Raw genomic sequence first — 7,341 nt, forward strand, 5'->3', positions numbered from 1 at the left:
TGTGCCAAGTGACTAGTGGAGAGGAACTTCTTGTAAGAAAAAGCCGTGAGAGTCCCGCAGATTTGACCTGTGGCTTGCAAACACTTTGCCCTTTATGGAGATTACAAACCTGCATTATTTATCACCATTGAATTTGCCTACCAGGTAGGAGAATCGACTGATCCTTGGGAAGTGTTTCTCTTGTGGGACCTGGGAGACCTCTGAATCCATTTCATGAAAAATGAAAGGAGACAGCATAACAAGTTCAAGTTCATTTAAGTCAACATCAATGCCAGTTTCTCCAGAAGAGGCAGGAAAAAGACCAGCAGAGAGGAAGGTAATAACAAGCTCTCGGCTCTGCTTTCCTAATTACCCCTAATCCAATAAAGAGCTGGGCCTCTTACAAATGCTAATTAAGTAAGCCCCCTACCAGTCAAATGATAAATCCAGGAAGAGCCCTCCCTGGTAAAAGTATAGACAGTGACAGAGCAGGGCAGGCTGCAAATAGACATCTGAGTACGCAGTCAGTGTTTGAAGTCCTGGAGGGTCAGCTGGGCAGGGAAGAGCACGACTAGGCCTGTAAAAACAAGGAGAATCCTGTATGGAGTTGGGAAACCAGAAATCGGCGGGTGTGAAGCCAGTGCCGATCTCTTCACACTGCCCGGCCATCCAGTTTTCAGCTTCTACCTCGCAGTGGAATAGCAGATTGCACCCAAATGCCAGAATTCTTGACCTCCCAGAGCTCTTCCAAATTCCACCTGTGGCCTCTTTCAACCACCAGTAAGTAGCACACCCACTTGTCAGAAAGTCTCACCTCTTGGTGCTGTCCTGTTTTCATGCTTCCCAAATTGTGTTCTGCTGAATCGGCCCTGATGGTTTCGAATAAAAGAAAATTCAACTTAAAGTAGCTTAACAGGCACAGTGAATGTCTCATTTCTGGTTCCCTCACTGCAGAGTTCAAAGGTCTGTCAACTTCAGGCATTGATTTAAGATTAAGGCTCTGCTTCCATTTCTCTGCAGTTTTCTTGGTGTTATTCTTATCTGTTTGTTTTGTCCTCTGACCAGTTTCTATCATACAGTAACAAAATGCTACATCAGTTCCTGGTGACACCACCATCTATCACAGCATCCAAAGAAAGAGGCAGTGCCTCTTCTCCCAGATGAATCAAAAATGCCTTGAGCTTCACCTGTAACAGACAAAACGAGGTTAGGCACACACTCTTGCAAAATGTTCACTCAGACCCAAGAAACGGTGTATGAATCAGCCTACGCTAAGCTGTGCTGTGGTGACAAATGGCCCTAAAAACCCCAGCGGTTTGCAAAGCAACAACGTTTTATTTTTCGTTCAACTTGCACATAGGCTGTTAGAAAACAAGCGAGACTTCATCCATGTCCCCTTCATTCTGGGAGTAAGACCAAAGGAGCACACGTTTCTAGGGCATGTTAATCTGTGGTGAGGGAAAAGGATGATGGCAGAACCACATGCTGGCTCTTAAAATTTCCACTTGGAAGTGGCACATGTAATTTCCACCCACATGTTGAAGGGCAAAGAAAGTCATTGCCTCAGCCTGTTGCCAGCAGGATGGGAAGTAAAATCCTTCTGTAGGAGAGTCCAGATGGAATGAGCTTGATATAGTTGAATATAATCTACTATTGCAAATGCCATAGGATGATTGATTTAAACTGGGATGCTCATCTCTAACCCAGTTATTAGGCAAGCTAATGGATAGGATTGAACTTTTGGGTTTATATCAATCAGATCTCACTCCCTGGGGTCGGCGTAGCCATGGCAGCTCATGTCCTTTCCACTTGTGTCCACTGCCTACCTGCGGCCTTGGTGTCGCTGCCCCAGCTTCCCACGTTGGCCACAGCCCGGCCGCTCAGACCACGCTGCGCCCCACGGGGACCCAGTGAGGCCCACGGCTCCCAGCCCCGCGCTGGAGCAGGTACCAGGCAGTTACGCAGCTGTGCCACCACTATAGTGATGCGCCCTCTGATGTCAGAGGGGATCAAGGACAGTGTTCTTTATGTCTTCCCGCTACGACAGGATTGGCCCAGAGCTGCTCTCAGTAAGTTCCCATTTTAGGAAAGACCTGGGTTTAGACAATTTGGACCAAGTGGAGATTATCATGGCTCTGGAGGACAAATTTGGGTTTGAAATTCCTGATATAGATGCGGAGAAATGGATTGCCCACAAGAAATTGTAGATTACATTGCAGATAAGAAGGTTATGTATGAATAGAGTATGAGACCCTTTTCTTCACCAAGAGGAGATGAGAAGATACAGGTGAGTGGCTGGCCACCAGAACGTGTTTTGGCATCATTGCTGACATTGACAGAGCAATTCTGTTTACACTTGTATTTAAATTGTCTAAGTGTTTGTGCCCTTTGAAAATAAATCTATAAAACAACAACAGCAGCAGCAACAACAAAACATAACAAAAGCCTACTCCTCTAAGTGGGAATGGAATCAACCACAGTCAAACCACATGGTCTACTTCACCTACCGATAGACAAGACAGTGTGGGTCCTCATTTTACAGGTGAGAAAACGGAAGCTTACCTCTTTCAGATTATAGAGCCAGAATTCAAAGCCAAGTCATCTAAACTGATATTCCATGTTTTCCATTGTACTAATGACTTTGAATTTGGTACTGCTCTATCCAACATTCACTTGACTAACAAACTTAGCTACTAACATGCGCAGAAGTCATATTGGAAATTCACTATTTTTATAAAATAATTCATAGGTGTAAAATCTGAAAAGTCTTATAATTTGGAGACAAAGTCATAAAAGGACACATTTCATCTAGGAAACATGCAGCCTCAACAACGCATTCAGAAATACAGTGCACCACCTTCCAAGAGATCAGCTTGACAATATCTAGCAAAAGCCTTAAAATACGCACATTGATTGGCCCAGCGATTCCACATGTAGAAAACTTACCTTCTGAAAATAACCACGGGTGAGTGGAAACATCAATAAAAATAAACGAGGACCTTCATTGCAGTAAAATTTCTAACCTAAAAATCCTAAATATTCAACACAATGGGATTTGTTAAGTGAACAGGGATGATGCACTGATCATACTACTATACAGCTATTTAAAAAGTCCTATGCCTAGGTATTTAATTGCATAGATTTTTAAGTTGTTTATCAAAAGTAAATTATCAGATGCTATGCACAATATGTTTCTATATATATATGTGGAACTATAGAAGATTTGGGTGTTTTCTTTATGTTTACATTCAAATTTTCTACTATCAAATGGAAAATATATATCATATAGCATATCAAATGCGTATGGCTCGTACACTAAGAAGTAAACAATGCAATTTTCTTTTTTACTGAGTCACCCTCCAAAACTAAAGCAAAGGGAAGCCCCATGAAGCAGATGAGATTACCATCTGAAGAAGTAATCATAAGCTCTAAGAATGTGTTGCTGATTAGTTGAGGGTGTCTCTTGTGTATGACAGAGGAGGTTAAAATATAAATCAAGCAAGATAACCCATGACATGTGGTTCTGTGACAGCCCAAGAAAATGAGAAATTTATGATTAAGAATGGTCAATGTGACTCTAGGACTGCCCACTGGGGAGGGTGGTCATTTCAATTACCCTCATCAGAGAGTGAGGCAGAATTTTACCCAGAGAGAAGATGACAATTCATCCAAATGTTCCAGCTTAGCGCTCAAAAATGTCAGCTTCCTTTCATTTTAATCTTTTACTGACCCAGCTCTCATTTTCTCTTTCATCAGGAAGCAATGCCCCATGTCAATGACACCCGTTACTCTTCCTGATTGGATGAACTCCCATGGCAAGAGGCTTTTGGTATGAATTCTGGTCTATATTGCCAGCTGGGGGTGAAGGGGAACTTTACCAGTGCCATTGTGATTGCCAAGGTCATTTCAACCCAGGGTGAGTTAACCCCGATGAATGGTTTCTTTATTTTTAGTAACATTTCCATTTCTTTCTCTACCTGCAAAATTCCTCGCGCAATCAGATGTTTCAGCCAATGTTTCAAAATTTTATCCTCGAGTTCCTTAAAACTTATGTGTAGGTGTCGCGTCTGCCCAGCAATTTATTTTAAGTGTTTTACTGAGCATTATAGAAAGAAAAATCAGAAGTGTGCTTCCTCCATAATCTGACCAGGCTTCCACCTCTACCGCAGGGACCAGTCTCCTTTAGGATAATCACAGTTCCAGAGCACAGCATTTGTATGTACGTCATTGTCTCTCTTCTCAGACCCTCCATTAGGTCCAGAACCCTTCCACACCATACGTGACAGAGAGACGCACTGAGATTGCGCTGAGTGCCAGCACATACTTGTCAAGAATGTTTTTAAAGGAAAAATGGAGTGAAGGAAGTCTGTGTCTCCAGATATCTATCTCTTCATTGTTGAGCTTCAGAGGAAATTCTGGCCCCAGACCATTCCTGGTGTATCTGTCACATATATTCCTTTTCTACAATACAGAGACTCAGTTTTGAAATGATAATACACTTCTGGAGTTCATCCAAGGGTAATAAAATCTTTCAGTGGAAAATATCACAAACCATTTGAACTGGGATCAGGAAGACGGGAAATGTAGGGCTGGAAGGGTCAACAAAGAGGAGTGTCCCAGGCTAGGTGAGGCACTGGTCGCCCAGAGGTGGGCTTGGAACTAGCTGAACCAGCCTCAGCAGGCTCAGCTCTCCGAAGCTGCTGATGCAGAGAGTTGGGCCCTATAGCAAGAGTCTATGCACAGGGAATATTCTACATCATGTGAATGGTGGCATCAAAGCCCCAAGCAGGTCTGTTACGCATGAAGCAGGACTCTAGTAGGCTAAAAGGGGGCAAAGGAAGGAGAAATCAGGCAGGTGGAGAGATTGGAACTCATGCCGGGCTCTGGAGCTGGCGGGAACACAGTAATAAGCTCATAAAAACACAAGTTTTTCTCCAGATTGTGTGAGAGATGGCTGGGAAAGGATAAATATAACAAGGGAAAGGGCCTGGGGGACTTTTGGGCAGGAGGGGAGGAGACTGCTGGGCACAAGTAGCCCACCCTCAGCGTTCAAGATGGCGGCGAACGTTTCAACTGTGCCCTTTGAGGACCCCAGAAGGTCCTGCGTGTCCTTGGCAGATCGCAGCCTCGATGACTCCGTAATCAACTCTAAGTTGCACAAAAGCAAGAGCTACTCCTGGGAGCTAAATGAGATTGTGAGGTAGTGACTGGGACTCTACCCTCAGAAAGCCTGGGTTATAATCCAAGCTCTGCCCTTGCTGCCTCCAGGACCTGGAGACATGGTTTTCAATGAGTTATTTATTCCATTTGCTTTATCTAAGAGATAGAAATAAAAAGTATTTAGCACATACAGTTGTAAGGGCTAGGATAAGGTAATTCATGAAAAACACAGGGAATAGTACTTGGCACATAATAAATGCTCAGTAAATGTACTGTGGAGTAGTAGTGGCGATATTAGGAGTAAAAGGTAATGTCTATAAAGATATGATGCAAAGTCTGGCACATAGTAGGCCCTCAGTTTGGGATAGCTATTATTACTCTGGCTTTCCCTGCCTTTTAGGACCAACTCAAAACTGTGTCCACCCCGACCCCTGCCCCAGTTCTAACCCCTCACTGTAACAGGAATACCCTCCTCTTGGCTGCTGGAAAGCAAATCTCATCAAAAATTTATCCTGACCCAGAGAGACACCCCCAGAAACTCGGTGAAGTCAGCCCAGGAGGTTTCTGGAAGCCAGTGATGGGAATCTCTTAATTAAGAGTATTAATCAAATGCCTCCTAAATTTCCTTACTTTGTTGCTTTCCCATGTGACCACATGCACTCAGAGCCAGTTCCTTCCCTTGGCACAGATCTTGACACCTGCTATTCTTAGAGTTGTTTGATCTGAGACATAATAGGTTACTGGCTTGTTGTACAAGAAAAGCAGCATTTAGCCAGTGGAAGGGAGAAGTGGTAGGCAGTAGTGAGCCAGAATGAAGTCATGAAGCCCCAAATTGGGACTTAGCGTGGCTGGAGGAAGGCAGGAAGGAAAGGATGCAGACAGCAGGGAAGCAAGAGTCACCATAGGCTTCGGGGGGTGGGGGGCGGGCGTGGGGGGGGGGTGGGGAGGGATAAATACTAGACCAGAGATCTGAGCATATAACTGATGACCTTTGCCATCTCTTAGTGTATGGGCCATCACGTGCTAGACAAGGTGCCAGGCGTGACCTCATGTCATCCTCACAACAGAACTGCAAGGGCTGCTGTTTGGGTGCATAACTCTCTCACCTGGTTCCCAAACACGATGCTACAAAGCGCTGCGCACTGAGAAGCATCCCTCCTATCTCCGTCCCCAACTGCCCCATTCCCACTCTCACCCCTTGTAAGTAACCACTTTGATTTGTCCCTTGTTTTTTTTCCATCTGTGGTATTGTTGTTTTTTAGTTTTTGAAGATGCAAAATAAAAAAAAATATATATATATACATTCTTCTGTTTACCCAAGGGAAATAGTATTGCCCGCTCTCCTTACACATAAGGAAACCACAGTTTATTGAAGTTGACAGACTCTTTCTCTGGGCTGACCTATATGGTCAAGAACCCATGTCTCCTGGGGTCATTGCTGGCTGCAGGATCCAACCTGAAGGTCAAGGCTCTAAGTGACTCTTGAGTCTGAATTCAAGGTTCCTGATTGAGTTAGCAGATCTGAAGGTTTGAAAAATGCAGTGCTTTTGTCCAATGGTCCTAACAAATCCACTCTGATCATCACTCCCCATCATCTCTCACTCTGGACCATTGCTCTGAGCCCCTGGCTGGCATCTCTCGCCATCTCACAAATGTCTCTAAAGCTCTCATTATAAGATTTTCTCAAAGGACACAGCCCCAAGGTCATGGCCTCTATCTTAGCATGGCCCAGGCTAGGAGGACACAGGCCCTGACCTAATGCTCCGCAGGCCAGGGCCTGCCAGCTGTGATGTCTGATCAAACACCACTGAGGTCGCGAGAATAGTGCAAAGAAAAGAAACATTTTACACAGGCTATTTGATGCACAGCTCCCAGGATCCATAGATCTGGGATTAGTTTCCCTTCCTCTACACACAGCTGTAGTTCAGGGGCTGGCTCACCAACCCCAGTGGGGTTTTATTGAATTTTTTCCTTTGCCGCTTGAGTCTAAGCTCTTCCTCCCTTCCACCCCAGAGAAAGGAGGAAGCAGAGCCTCCCTACTAACCTAAGAAGACATTCTAATTCAATTCTTCACCAGAATGGATCACAATAAGAATATACCTCTCCCACCGTGCCAGGTATAAACAAGGCAATTCCAAGGGAGAAAGTACAAGTTTCCGTATATGCTTACCTAGTCTGAAAAGATGTGTGTGTGGAGGGGGG

At 44.5% G+C, this 7,341-nt stretch overlaps 1 pseudogene; it reads left to right on the forward strand.

The window, feature by feature from the left end:
• Nucleotides 1-1,765: 1,765 nt before the first annotated feature.
• LOC132234346 (acyl carrier protein, mitochondrial-like) lies at nt 1,766-2,221 on the forward strand (annotated as a pseudogene).
• Nucleotides 2,222-7,341: the final 5,120 nt, after the last annotated feature.

Source organism: Myotis daubentonii, chromosome 5, assembly GCF_963259705.1.
Source record: "Myotis daubentonii chromosome 5, mMyoDau2.1, whole genome shotgun sequence".
Taxonomy (NCBI): Eukaryota; Metazoa; Chordata; class Mammalia; order Chiroptera; family Vespertilionidae; genus Myotis; species Myotis daubentonii.